Here is a 14,336-nt window from a genome sequence, read left to right as displayed (position 1 = left end):
AAACATTTTATCGCAACTTCTGTCGGTTTTTCAAAAACTGAATTTGCTCATTTCCGATTTTATTTTTATGATTTAAAGGTTACACATACGGTCAACACATCAGCCTTACCTTTTTTTAACTTCTAAATTATAGCCCTAGTCTAAGTGACACACGAACCTTCGATTAATAAGGGGTTGCGGACGAAGGGGGATGGCGATTAATTTCAACCGAGAGTAATACCAAAGACATTATAAACGTAGATGCGGTGTGGGCTCCTCGAGGCGCACTGATGGTAACTTAGCTTAGACAAGAACCATTTGGATTGAAAGTAAATTGCCAATTCAAACATTTTTACATTTATAACTTTGAAAAACATGGTTATTTTCATAAATACCACGAATAAAAGTCGATGAGTAAATTATATTACAGTTTCATATATTTTCCACTAATTATAAAATTATTTCTTATAATTTACATTCTATATATGGTGTATATATAGTTCTTTAATATTATTTATTTTTTTGGTCTGCATTTCCAATGGGTTTTTTTAGACTATTCATCAAATAAACTTCTCGTTTGTATTTTCCCATTTCTTAATCATTATATATTCTCACGTTTTTATAAAAATATAATTACAATTCCAGTTAATAGGAAAATTGTTCTTTTGGTTTTTAGATGTTAAATCAAATTTTTTTATTATAGAAACTTTGGTTAATGTTTTTTTTTAATTATTGTTTTAATTAACAATGAAAATAATTATATAAAAATGTTATACACAAATAAATTTTAAAACACGTGAACTTCCAATGAAAGAATCTCTGCAGAATTAAATTCAGACTGATTTAACGCGACTTTTTTTAATATATTTTTTAAAATAATTTTAATAATAATTTTATTTTTGCGAGCGTTTTTGTAATGTAAAAAAATACAATGCACATTTTCAAACAACATTTTTGATCCAAAAATACAATTGTTCAATTATTGTTATTTTAAATTCAAACAATAATCTTTATAAACATTTAACATTAAAAAAGTTTTTTCTTTGGTATAGATATTTTATTATTATATTTAAAAAAAAAATTTTTAATTGTTCAAATTAAGGAGTTGTCTAGTCCGGATATTGTATAATTCGAAATTTTTCTGGCGGAAATTCTCAAATTCGGTAGGATTATAAATTATCGAGAATTTTCCATTTCGATACTTTTATATTTCGACAATGTTATAATTTCGGAATTTTTACAGTGATTGAAAAATCCCGAAAAATAAATTTGCCGACCCTGTAAAATTCGGGAACTGCAAAATAACTAAATAATAAAATTCCTGAAATTATTAAAGTCCCGAAATATAAAACTCGAATTGAAAAATTCACGAAAAATAAAATTTCGGACAATAAGATATTACCGAATTTGAAAAATCCCCAAAGAAAATTGCTGAATTATAAAATATCTGAACTAGAAAATTCCTGAATTCAAACAATTCAAAAAATTGTACCATAAAATATTATTTATTTTTGAAAATACAATAATAAATTATACATTTCTGGATGAAAATTTTTGTTTAAAAATGTGCATAGTATTTCTAAAAAATTCAAAAAAGTTCTGAAAAATCGAATTTTTATTAATAAAAATTATTTCAAATCTTTTCAAATTAGTTTTGAAATTTTGCGGAACTTTTAAATATCTTTTTAATTGATTCCCATTTTTCCTAATATTTTTGTAATATCCTGCACACAAAACTGCCTCAAGAGCTTCCAGATTTTTTTTTTAATTTTGTAAAGGTTCTGAAATGTTTTGAAATGTTTTTGAACATTCCCTTTGAGTTATGTACTTTTTCGAAATAAAAAATCATTTTAAATCTTCCCAGAAATCGTTTTTTTTTTTTTTGAAATATTTCAAAATTCTTGAGAAGCTCCAAATGTTTTTCTTTTATTTGAAACATTCAGAAACATCCAGTTTATTTGATTTTTTTCTAAATTAATTATTGTTAAACTGTTTTTTAAGAATCAAAAGAAAATACTTTTACCTTCGAAATACAACAAAAATACAAAAAATATAATTTAACATACAAAGTTTAAATTTATAACTCTGAAATTGTGACAATTCATTTTCAAATTGTTTCCCTGACAGACCGAAGGAACGGAAAGGAGCCTCTACAAAGTACCCGTAAAGACCCCATTGGGCCCCCATGCGGTTCCTTTAAAAAAAAACTCAAAAAAAAAAAAAACAGCAAGATCAACTTTTAAACTGTTGAAATTCGGATTCTACGTTAAATTTTCCATTGGAAACTCAAGGAGTAATTGCAATACTTTTTTTTGCAGATTTAAAAAATTTTTTAAATGTCATTAACTTCTGCTGAAGGTGACTAAAAGCGCATCCATAATAGCTCAAACAGTATGTTGCGCGCGAAGTTTAAAAATAAAATTCTCTCACTTGCGACTAAGCGTTGTTGTCTAAGGTTTCCACTGCGTGGCACTAGCATCAAGACAAAATTCTTAAATTTACCAACGGAACGCTTATTAACTGCTACTAAAAGAAGATGCACTTAAAGGCGCATTCGGCCCATGTAAACGACAGGTATTTTATTCTTTTAAGTTTTTAACGCTGCAAAAAACAGTATTGCTACTCCGTGAGTTTCTAATGCAGATTTTAGCGTGGAATACGAATTTCAACAATTTAAAAGTTTATTTTGGAACCGAATAAGGACCCAATGGGGTCTTTACGAGTACTTTGCAGAGACTCCATTCGATTCCTTCGGTCCACCAGTGTTACTATTGAAAATTTTTCTGTTTTTTTTTTTTTTTTAATTTACAAATTATATAGATTAAAAATGGAACACTTTATACTGAAATAATATATCAAAAAGATTTTTAAATTATTATTCAAAATCCAAAAAACCAAATGAAAATGGACATTTGAAGACAAAAAAGCTTGATATGGAAAAAAGTCAAGAGGCGCAAAACGTTACTTTTACAAGGCCCCGTAATCATTTCATTACATTCTCGTCCATAATGAGAAGGTATTAGTTTCATGCGAAACATGACTTTCGCGAATTTCATGATATGTCGACGTTTTGAGGCCCATTGAGTTAGAAAAACAAGTTTTTACGTCGGTGTCTGTCTCTTCGGCGCCGTCGTTACTGCTGTTGTGGTTGTCTGTATATCGGATAACTTTCGAAAAAAGAGTCGGATTGGATTGTGATTTGACACGCAGATTTTTATTTTAAGGATTGTATGTAAAAATTATACTATTTTTATTTTTATAAACAATATTTTTCTTTAATAAAATTGTTGCGATAAAAGTGCTTCGAAGAGATTTTTTTAAATCTTTCGGGGAATAAAATTAGTATTCATAGGCCGAAAAAGGTTTGTTTCCTTTACAAAAGTTGGCTTTCGTCTACATTTTTCCACTTTTTTTCACTATAGTACAATTTATGTATGTATCTTGGACGAAGAAATCCATTCTATTGTTTGACAAATATTCTTTATAAATCAATATTTTGCACAGAAAATTACCCTGAGTGAACTTTAATTCTAATTTTATAAACGTGAAAAATACCAGATTTCAATGTTTTCTATGAAAAACGCAATCCCTTAGTAACAGAACGAAATCGGAAACAATAGGAGTCAATTTATTCAGGAACAAGCTTTTTGAACAAAAATGACTTTGAGCGAACCTAATATATATATTTTTTAATTTTAATAAAAATCAGGAGTCTTTTTATTTAAAAAATTGTTGTGGGGGTGACAAATTATGGAAAAATAATGAAAACTTGAAAAGGAACCTTCTTAAATAGCTTTTTAAAGTAAACATCTGTTCAGTTCTTTCGAACAATCCTAATTTTTAATAGTACTGCTTTCCAATTAATCTGAAGTTATATGATTTTAATCGTTTTAAAATAATGATTCGAGTATTAAAAGACTTTCATTTTTAATCCTGCAATTATATACGATTTTAATTTCTAACTAAATAATTAGAAATATTTCAATCTAAAATTATCGAACACTTTCAATTCAAAAATTCCGACATATTTAAAAAAGCTTTAAATTTGAAATTATTCAATATACTGAAGACTACAAATTTAAAATGTCTCAACTGTTAAGGCTTTACATATTTTTGAAATTGCTGTTCTGGGGACTAAATAGAGCTTATTCTTTTATTAAGAAATCACAACCAAAATTGTTTTAAAAAAGTTTTCAAAAGAGTTTTAAAAACCTTAAAAAAAGTCAGAGGTTTTAGAAGTTCAATATATATGATAGAATCTCTATAAATTTGAAATTAGTCTTTTTCATGTTTAAGCTACAATTATTCAATTTTAGAAGTTATAATTACAATCGTGAAAAATAAATCAAATGTTTTAATTAATTTATATTTAAAAGAAAAAACCTTTGTATACGTCAATATAAATACAGCTGAAAACATTGAATTTAAAATGCGTTGAATTCAAGGTATAATTCAAAAAGAAAACAAAAAGCATTTAAACAATTAGCCTGTATTCTAAAAATGAAACCAAATATTAACGTTAAAATTCAGGCTCTTAAACTGAACGCCTAAACATTTGCAAGTTTTACAATTAATGTTTGGTAAATTGTATTGGTATCCTAAAAGAGTATAAATAGTTTTTACATTTTCGGAAGTTTACTTTTTTACATACCTAGATGTCAAAAAAGACTACCTCATTTTTTCGAATTTCAATAACTTATTTCTTGAGAGAAAATCACCCCCGTTTACCAGTGACTGAAATGCATTAGGAAAAAATTGCCAAGACCCAAGAATAAAAATTGGATGTACATCGAATTTTTACATTTTTAATTGAGATTATCTTTACCTATGTGATTTCAAAAATTTTCATACAAATTTCTTTTTTATTAATACTGTAGGAAAAAATCCACAAGATCTCCCGACTCGGTAAAACTCTCTGTCCCGAATAATAAAATCCCCCAAATAAAATTGTTTTTTAATCAATATTATTTATTTATTAAAAATACGATGATAAAATATTTTTATCAAATAAATGTTTGTTTAATATTTAAAGTGTTAGAAATTATTGTTTGAATTTAAAATTAAAATAATTATACAAAAATTTTATATGCAAATCAATGTAAAGAAATACGTGTGTCTAAAACGGAAAAAATTTCTCCTTGAATTTTCTTCGAACCTAATGACGTTTACCAATGATTCGAATTAGCATTAATTTATTTCAGTTTCTTTTTAATTTTTTTAATTAACATTTCGATTTTTCGGGAGAACTCTCGTACACTTCCAACCAAAATATCTTTTCCAGAAATATATTTTGTTTCAATTATTTTTACTTTAAATTTAAACAATAATGTTTAAAAACTTTAAACATTTAATTAGTTATTTCGTTGGTACCCCGTACCTGATCTACGTTTATAATATCTTTGGTAATACCTGGTTAACGTTTATGCTGAGAAGATCACTAAACTTCAGCAGCGTTGTGTTAGATCTTAATTCTCTTCAAACACATAGATAAAAAATCATTAATATCGTGTGGAATCACTTTTATTCATTATTCATGCTAAAGCTTCAGAATTAGTGCTTCTCTTGCGAACACATAAATAAAATTTTTGGAACGGTAATTTACAGTATGTGCTATATACATAACCATCACGCAGTTCGCGACGCTACGTGATTGTGGTTGCCCAGCAACCGTGTCCGAGACACTGCTCGGTCTGAACCAAATTTTAAGCACATGACCCTACTTGGCCCAGTCTCAAAACAAGAGAACGATAAGTGCTTGCTTTTTGTGGTCGCGTGACCCTACTCGGCCGTACGGCTTAACGTTTTCGGATACCTTTTCCTTTTTCGGTTCTGCTATCTCGTCTCAGGACCAGCATCGGGACAGTCGTCACTGCAATCGCTCTCCTGGCTACTTACTTTTGTCTCATATTGCACTAGCTTTTCTCCATGAAAAACATTACTGTGAGGCTTTTGACTCCGTTGACAGCCCTTTATGTCTCCCACCAGATATCGTTAATTGTCCAAAACATCTTTGACCTCATAAGGGCCTTTGACTTTTCGCAATAACTTTTTGCTTTTGCCATCGTTACAAGCGGCTTCATGCTCAATCCCCACTGCACCTCCACGCTTGAACACCTGTGGTTCTGCCCTTCTCAAATCGTACCTTGCTTTCATTTTACTTTGATTTTCTTTGATCACCTTGCTTGCTTTCTTTCGTGTTATCTCGCGATTAATATCATGTGACGACTCGCCTACGTCATTAAACAGCGAAACCTCGACTTTATTGCGCGGCCTGGATCCCAGAAACTACTCGGACGGACTTTTACCTGTGCTTTTGTTTAGAGTATTATTGAGAGCTTATCTAATTTTGTACACTTGACGGTCCCATCTTTCTTCGTAGGAGGTACTCGCCGATAGAGCATCAAGTATCGTTCGATTGTATCGCTCTACTTGCCCGTTCGCACGCGGTGTAGCAAATGCTGTTTGCACATGCTTAATATATAACTGCGTTCAGAACTCATTGAATTTCTTGCTCGTAAACACGCTACCCCTGTGGCTAATCAGTAGTTGTGGGTATCCGAAATTTTCGGCAATTTCGTCTAAAAATCGTAAAACCAGCAAAGTTTTCATGCTAGCGACGGCTTTGGCAAAAGCATATTTCGTGAAAGCTTCTGCAGCTACGATAAGGTAACTATTATTTGCAGTGCTTTTAACGAACGGTCCCAAGTAGTCAATGTACACGGCTTACACCTGTTTTTGTTTTGTTATAAAAACACAGAACGCATGCGGTAATGTTTCATTTTACATAACGATGCATTCCCGGAAACCAATAGTCATGACGGATTTTGCATAATGTTTTCTCTAAAGCCATATGTCCCATCTCATCATGACACATCGCGTTTTCTCTCGCCTCATTGAATGAGGCGCTGCCCATTAAGGGCCGCTGTCCGTTACTCTATACACAGGACCATTCTTGCTTGTATAATCTTTCTTTATCTCGCGTTCTTCCTTGTCTTTCGCCTCGCGATTGAGCACCTCGTTAACGAATCTCAATCAATTATCCTGCAACTATGTCAATAATATCCTATCGTCGGTTTCGATCAAGAACATACCGATTTCCTTAATTTCTTCCGCCGGTAATGAGATCTTGAATCGCGTTGCGACTAAGTGCGTCCGCGTGTGACAATTTCGAACCAGGTCGATATTCGATTACTCAATCATATTCTTGGAACTGTATCCACCAGCGAACGACGTGCGGGGCTAAGCCTCGATTTACAAACCTGACACGCGAAGCACTACAGTCGGTCACGATTTTAAACGGAATTCCAATTAAGTATACGCCGAAACGAAACAAGCTACTCAAGACGGCCAGAGTTTCCAATTTGTATGTATGATATCTACGCTCTTCTTTAGTTGTTTGTTGGCTAAAACAAGCAACTGGCTTCAGACTACCATCGATTTGCCTTTGCAATAGTATTTCAGCCAACCCATATATACTGACATCCGTATGCAATTCAGTCTCCGCTCCGTTTGCGAGAACTGTCCGCGTTATCCGCATCCCGTCTTCCGAAATTTGTATCCCAAGAATTCTATGACAGCCATTAGAAATTTGCACTTGCTCAATTTGAGAGTCAACCCTGTTTCACGAAGTCTCTTAAGTCTCTTGAGGACTAATTCTAACGTTTGCAAAGCGTTGGCGGTGTTATCCGATCCGATTATGATGTCATCGATATAGGCTTGAACCACCGAGCTCATTCCCTTATTTATCAGCGGAGCTATGACTCTTTGTGTTAAGCGCGCGAACACACTTGGAGCGTTAACTAACCCAAAAGGCACGCGCAGACACTCGTACTGGCCATCGGGCTTTACGAAGACGCTCTTTTCTCTTGCACTTTTATCAATTGAAACTTGACGATACCCACAAAATAAGTCCAGCGAAATAAACCTCTTTTCACCAGCTAGATTATTTATTTGATCTTCTATTATAGGTAGAAGGATGACGGTCCCTTTTTGTTATCGCGTTGAGTGATCGGTAATCGACGCACATTCAACTCTCACCGTCTTTCTTGCAAACTAAAAGGATTGGACTTTCGTACGGAGAATTGAAGTCTTGTACAATTTTATGACCTTTTAAATTCGCAATCAAATCTTTAACCTTTTTTCTTTCTGAGTACGATAAACAGTACGATCTATTAAATTCCGGAATATCCGCCGTCAAATCGATATTCATTTCGGCTAAATCGGTTTTACCAATCACACTCATATAAAAGGCAAAACAATCGTGGTGCTCGTTCAAAATTTTTATTAGCTTATCAAGAGTTTTCAAAGAGACATCATCACCCACGAAAATATCATCGCACGTAATCCGACCCCTTTTGCTTCCCTCTTTCAACTTTTCTTTCTCTAAAGCTAACAAACGCACTTCTGTTTCTGTCACTTATCCCGTGACTTGCCCTCGCGCTATCACGTGCAACTTCTTAATGCGCAGCGGGTAATCTGCAAGGTTAAAGATTGGCAGCAGTCCCACTGATATGTTCATTACGCAGCGAGGGATGCAGTGTTCCTCATTTTCTTTTGGGCGAAAGCTCATGTCCACGAAAACATCACCCTTATAATCAGAGTCTTTGAGAATTACCTTAATATCGGCCGTCTCCTGGCGGTATCACGCAGGGCTTGTCGGCCCACAACTCCACCTTCCTCGGGGGTAGTTGTCGCATCTCGGGAAGCTCGGTCCTGCCTGCCTCGAAGAGTCGCAAGTCTCCGCCCCTCTGGACGAAAACGACGCTCAACTGGTAGGTCAGTGGCTGCCCGACGATCACTGACACGTCCTTAACGCAACAAGGAATTACGTGTGCGTCGACAGTTGCCTCTGCTAGATCCACTTTCAGCGTGACCTTGCTTACACCTCAAGGTTAAACAGCGGCTTCTCCGTATCCTCGATGTACATCTTGAGTAGTTTTGATCTTGAGATTCAATTTTTCGACTTCGCTTTGTTGCAGCGTCACACATTGACTTCCAAGGTCAACATATGCACGCAGCGGGTGGCCATTCACGAGCGCTTCGAAGAATCGTCAATCGTCACTCGAAGTCACTGATCCGATTGTCAAGACCTCTTTCTTTGCCGTTTTTCTATGCGGGAAATCTCGTGCAGAGTCTGCCTCTTTGTCACATACATAACACTTCTTGGAACCACTCTTTCCTCGTTTGCGATTGTGCTGCTCCTACCCATTTGTTGCGTCAGATTTACCATTTTCAGATGCTTTACCTTTTTTAGCGAAGTATGGTCTGCCTCAAAAACACCCTTTTCTGTGAAATTTTTTTTTGCTTATTTGTCTCGGCATCCATCACTTCACCCGCTCTTTCATCGCAACTCAGCAGAAATGATCTCATCGCGAACTTCGTATTGATTTTTGCGTTACGAATTGCAGCCTTGATAGAGGCATCCTTTATGCCATAAGCAATGCACTGAACTAATTTTTTCTTGTCAAATCCACACGGTGTTAAGAGAGAGATTTTGCCAAAATCGCATTTCATCGTTCTTTAATCTGGTTTCTTATCTCTTTCTAGCATTCTCGTCAATCGAACCAGAAACTCGACTTTATTTACAAAGTCGGTGCGAAGTTTCTTTTTCCATTCGTCCCATAATTTTGCTACAGATGAAAATGATTCGTACCAAGTTTTTGCAAACCCGTGTAGTTTATTCGTTGCAAAAGCCGCAGTTGCCGCTTCATTCCATTGATGCGCAGTTTTTAGCGCATCGACCTTTTCAATCCAAGTTTCGATGTTTAGATTTGGGTCCCCTGGATTGAATTCCGGGATAAGATTGTTTGCGTCGTACATGGCTTTTCCATTTCCGTCACGCTGCTGAGTCTCACGCGACATGCTCTTCAAGGTATCACGCAATTATTTTGCAAACTTGACAGTATACTTTGATGGACTCGCAGATCGGTCTCGACTTGATCTCCGATGAACCACAGTTTTTCAGCGATCGCGATGCCTATGACGTGATTTTTTCGGAGTGCTCGAATGCCCTCGCGACCTTCTACGACTGCGTGGTTTATCCTTGGTGTAAGAACGAGGTCTGGACATTCTAGCTTCGCGTTGAACTTCGTCTCGCTCTGATCGCTTTCTATCACGAGAGCGAATAATTTTTCCACCTTGATTGCTTGCGGCTCTCGTTGAAGATACACTGCACAAATCACAAGTCACTCCCACACACAAACCGCCCGCGTCGCGCGCGACAGATGCTCAAAATACCGAAAGCACGTGCGTGAATCCCACTTCAGATGTAAGCTAATGTCCAAGTTCAACCGAAGGGAGCAGTGTCATAAATGAAAGTAAGCGAGCATATCAAAATTCAGGTATTTATTAAAGAGGTAGGTGCGTATGTGCGACACGTCTTAACGAGAGTCTTGACCCGACTGCCCTCCTTTGTCGACGACCGTAGGGGACTCTTCATCGCCTTTGTGCCCTTCTCAGTGGGCACCGGAACATCCTAAAGACGTCCTTAGGACATCTTTAAATGTCATGGGGCATTCTTGGATATTGGTGTCTAAGTCCCAGGGTCGTTATAAAGACAACTTTAGGACGTCCTAAAGACGTTCTATATCTGGCCTAAAGTTGCCCCAAAGATGTCCGCAGGACTAGTGCCTTGCTTGGCTTAAAATGTTAATTATCGTTCCTTTTCTTCGGGGATCGAAAAGGCTATAACTTTAATAATTTTTCTTTTCTCGAAAAAAGTCGTTGAGATTAATTGTTCGTGTTTCTGAGTACTACGGAAAACCAAACATAGAATTTTTCAAGTTGTTATGCTAAAAAAAGTTGTTATGATCACGTTGTAAGGCTCCCCGAAAGAAACATTTATTTACTCCTGACTTTTTTTCTTATCATGCGTTGTGTAATATCTAAATAGCCACATCTTTCTCCTTTGAACAGATAAGCAGCCTATATATTAAAGGGTATTAGGGCCGCTAAGTTAGTTCTAATCTTGACTTGACTCTGTAACTATACTAAATAAAGGCACGTGATATCTCGCTAGAGATATCACATATTTTCAAAAAACACCTTTGAGCCTTTTTCACCATAACATTTTGGCGATCATGCCAGGATCCGTTTAAAGAATACTTCGAAGGAAAGCATTCTCTACGGAGAAACATTAAACTCTTTCCCTTCTTATAAGTGACGGAGGCCTGGAAACGAAGAGAATAAAAATCTACAAAATTCATAAAAAACGAACTCCGGACTGTACTACGGACAGCCCGAAAACATTGAGCCATACTATTGCTATTGAAACTAGTGTCTGAAATTCAGTAGGGCCTATTCTACGTAGAATAGCAGTAGGAAAACTCAGGAAAAATAAAACTGAAAGAGGCTCGCAATCAGGCGGAAGAGGCACCTGCCTAGCTACGAGAAACTGATCGAGTTAGCCACACCCGACTCAACAGGTACCAGCAGTAACAGCTTGGAGACACGTCACCAGCCGAACTAGGAATCCAGACAGCAAGCGGAAATTCTACGGATCTTCAGAAATTTTCGAAAGACAACGTTCACTGTTCACAACGTTCACAAATCTGAAATAACACATTTCTTGCTTGGTGAGGTAAAGTTTTACAATTTCACGTAGGGTATACTCCTGGTGCTCCAGAGCACTGCCCTTCGTCAAAAATACAAATAAATTACTTTAAAATCGTCAGTATTGTAGTAGAACGATACCACGCATTTTATTGTATCAAAGGACAAGGTCCAAACTATACAAAAGTGTCACGCGAATAAAAGAAGGACATGAAATATTAGCAAGAATTGGAAGAAGAATGACAGAAGATAAAGATTCGGATGACGAACAAGCCAAAACGAGATTAAAAGTCAGAAATGAATCTATTTTCAGAAGTCGGCAACGACTAGAACCTCAAGCACCACACCGGCACGAGGGGATACCAGCTAAAGATATCAGTAGAGCCATTTAACCTATAAATGGACAAGACGATATGGGCGTGGAAGATTTTATCAAAATAATAATGAGGACAAAAAGTCAGTGTTCCCAACCACAACTATTACTAGATTTTATTTTAGCTGAAAAAATGACCGGTAATGCTGACAAAGCCATACGCTACACCCCCATAAATACTTTCAACGATTTGTATGAAGCCCTAAGACAAAATTTAAAGCAAACGGGATCAATTCTATCCATTAAAAGTAAAATGGAATCATGTAAACAGGGTCCAAATGAAACTATCCAGAACTTTTCTTTACGCTTTAAACAAATACTGAATGAATTAAACTACGCGGTGCAAGCATCCTCGGAAGGGACTGGAAGACAACTTAGATTAGAAATCGAAGAAAAGGAGGCAGTCAATCGGTATATGCTAAACCTAAAACGAGAAATTGGAATTCAGGTACGGGCAATGAAGCCAATAACATTAATTGAAGCCCAAAAAGAGGCAGCAGAGTATGAAACCTGGCTAAAGGTATCACAGCCCATTAGAAATACACCCATAGCACCTCGACCAACCCCTAGGTTTATTCAAAGACCTTTGCCACCTCCCAGAATAGCAGCCAACACAACAGCAGCCACCGGAGCTAAAGCCCTAAATCAAACCCTGCCTTTAGCGGATAGAGCAAAGATGTCTTGCCACAAATGCGGCAAACTAGGCCATTTTGCTTCCCAATGCTTTAGCAAACCAAATTTTCATCAAGGTCAATTCCCGACAAGATCGCCACAAGTAAGAAACATCCAGGAAGAAGAATTCTTAGAGAACCAGGAGATGACGGAAGAAGAAATTCTGGAATACGAGAACTACCTGGAACAAACAGAATTAATGCAGTTTCCGGAAGACTACAATCTATCAAGGGAGGAGGATGTAGAGGAGAGTATAGGTTGCTAGTTGACTCCGGAGCAGCCATAAACATAATAAAAGAAAATTCGATACCCCAAGTTGTAAATAAAATCAAATACTCAAAGAAATTTCTCATGGGAAATGATAACCAGGAATCCCATGAAGCCGTATATTTAAACTATTTCGGAAAAAAACATTTATTTCACATAGTAGATCAAAACTTTCCATTGCCCGAAGACGGAATACTAGGACTAACCTTCCTCAAAAAATTCCCCAAGTACGCTCTAACTCCAACACACTTGATAATTCAAAATAAAGAATTAACCTTACATGATGACGGAGAATTCGTAGCACCTATGGAAACCAAAATATACAGAATTAAGAGTGTCAAAAATCACATAGATATCTGGATAGAAAACCAAGATAATATCCCTGACGGATTATACACGATTAAAAATAACGAGATACAGGTACCATTTTTTAATTACTCAAGACAACCAACTAAAATTCCCGATGAAATTAAATACGAAAAGATAAAGACAATCAAGACTACTCCAGTTGAATCGGAAAGGGAAAAACCCCACAATACTCAAGACCCACTGCCATGCACAATGTTAACCGAGCATGAGATTATCTTAAACTCAGGTAAAGTAATAAACCTTAGATCACATAAATTACCTGAAAAACATAGGGAATTTTCTCTAGAGGAGACTCAAAAACTATTGGATAAAAAGATAATAAGCCACTCACACCCCCTATTTAACTCCCCATTATGGATTGTTCCCAAAAAAGGGGGAAAATTGAGAATGGTCATAGATTACAGACAAATTAGTAAAGATACAGATCAGGACCCTTATCCTTTAACAATGGTTGACGACATTGTGGACCAGCTTGGAAAAGCAAAATTCTTTTGAACTCTTGACCTAAGTGCTGGTTTTCACCAAATACCAATGAAAGAGGAAAGTAAAAAGTACACTGCCTTTTCAACACAACTAGGACACTTCGAATATAATCGAATGCCCTTTGGCTTAAAAAATGCTCCGGCCACATTCCAGAGAATGATGGACAGAGCATTCCACGACCTCATTGGAGGACATTGCTTCGTCTATATCGATGACATAAACATATTTGGAAACACAATTCAAGAGCACAATAATAACCTTGAATTGGTTCTACAACGTATCACTGACTTAGGACTAAAATTAGAGCCTACAAAATGTGAATATTTGAAACCAGAATTGGAATATTTGGGTCATATTATCACAAAAGACGGGGTAAAACCAAACAATGAAAAAATTAAGAAAATCGTCGATTTTAAACAATTAAAAACAACTAAAGACATACAATCTTTTCTTGTTTTAACTGGTTATTATAGAAAATTTATTTAAAACTTTTCTACAATCGCTAAACCTTTAACAGCATTGACACAAAAAGAAACATCATTTACAGTCTGTCAAGTTAAAGCGTGGGTGGCTTTACTCGCAGTCGGTAAGGTGTATCGACATGATTTTGGTGACAAAATATTAAGAAGAGCTCCCTCTTTCA

The 14,336-nt window shown here is 35.7% G+C and overlaps 1 protein-coding gene across 1 annotated transcript in view; it reads left to right on the top strand.

The window, feature by feature from the left end:
- The window catches only part of LOC117182276 (33 kDa inner dynein arm light chain, axonemal), a 508,540-nt gene that overhangs the window by 254,457 nt on the left and 239,747 nt on the right, over nt 1–14,336 (top strand). The gene's annotated exons all lie outside the window — the stretch shown is intronic.

This window comes from Belonocnema kinseyi, chromosome 10, assembly GCF_010883055.1.
Source record: "Belonocnema kinseyi isolate 2016_QV_RU_SX_M_011 chromosome 10, B_treatae_v1, whole genome shotgun sequence".
In the NCBI taxonomy this organism is placed as follows: domain Eukaryota; kingdom Metazoa; phylum Arthropoda; class Insecta; order Hymenoptera; family Cynipidae; genus Belonocnema; species Belonocnema kinseyi.
This window is presented reverse-complemented; position numbering and strand designations above follow the sequence as displayed.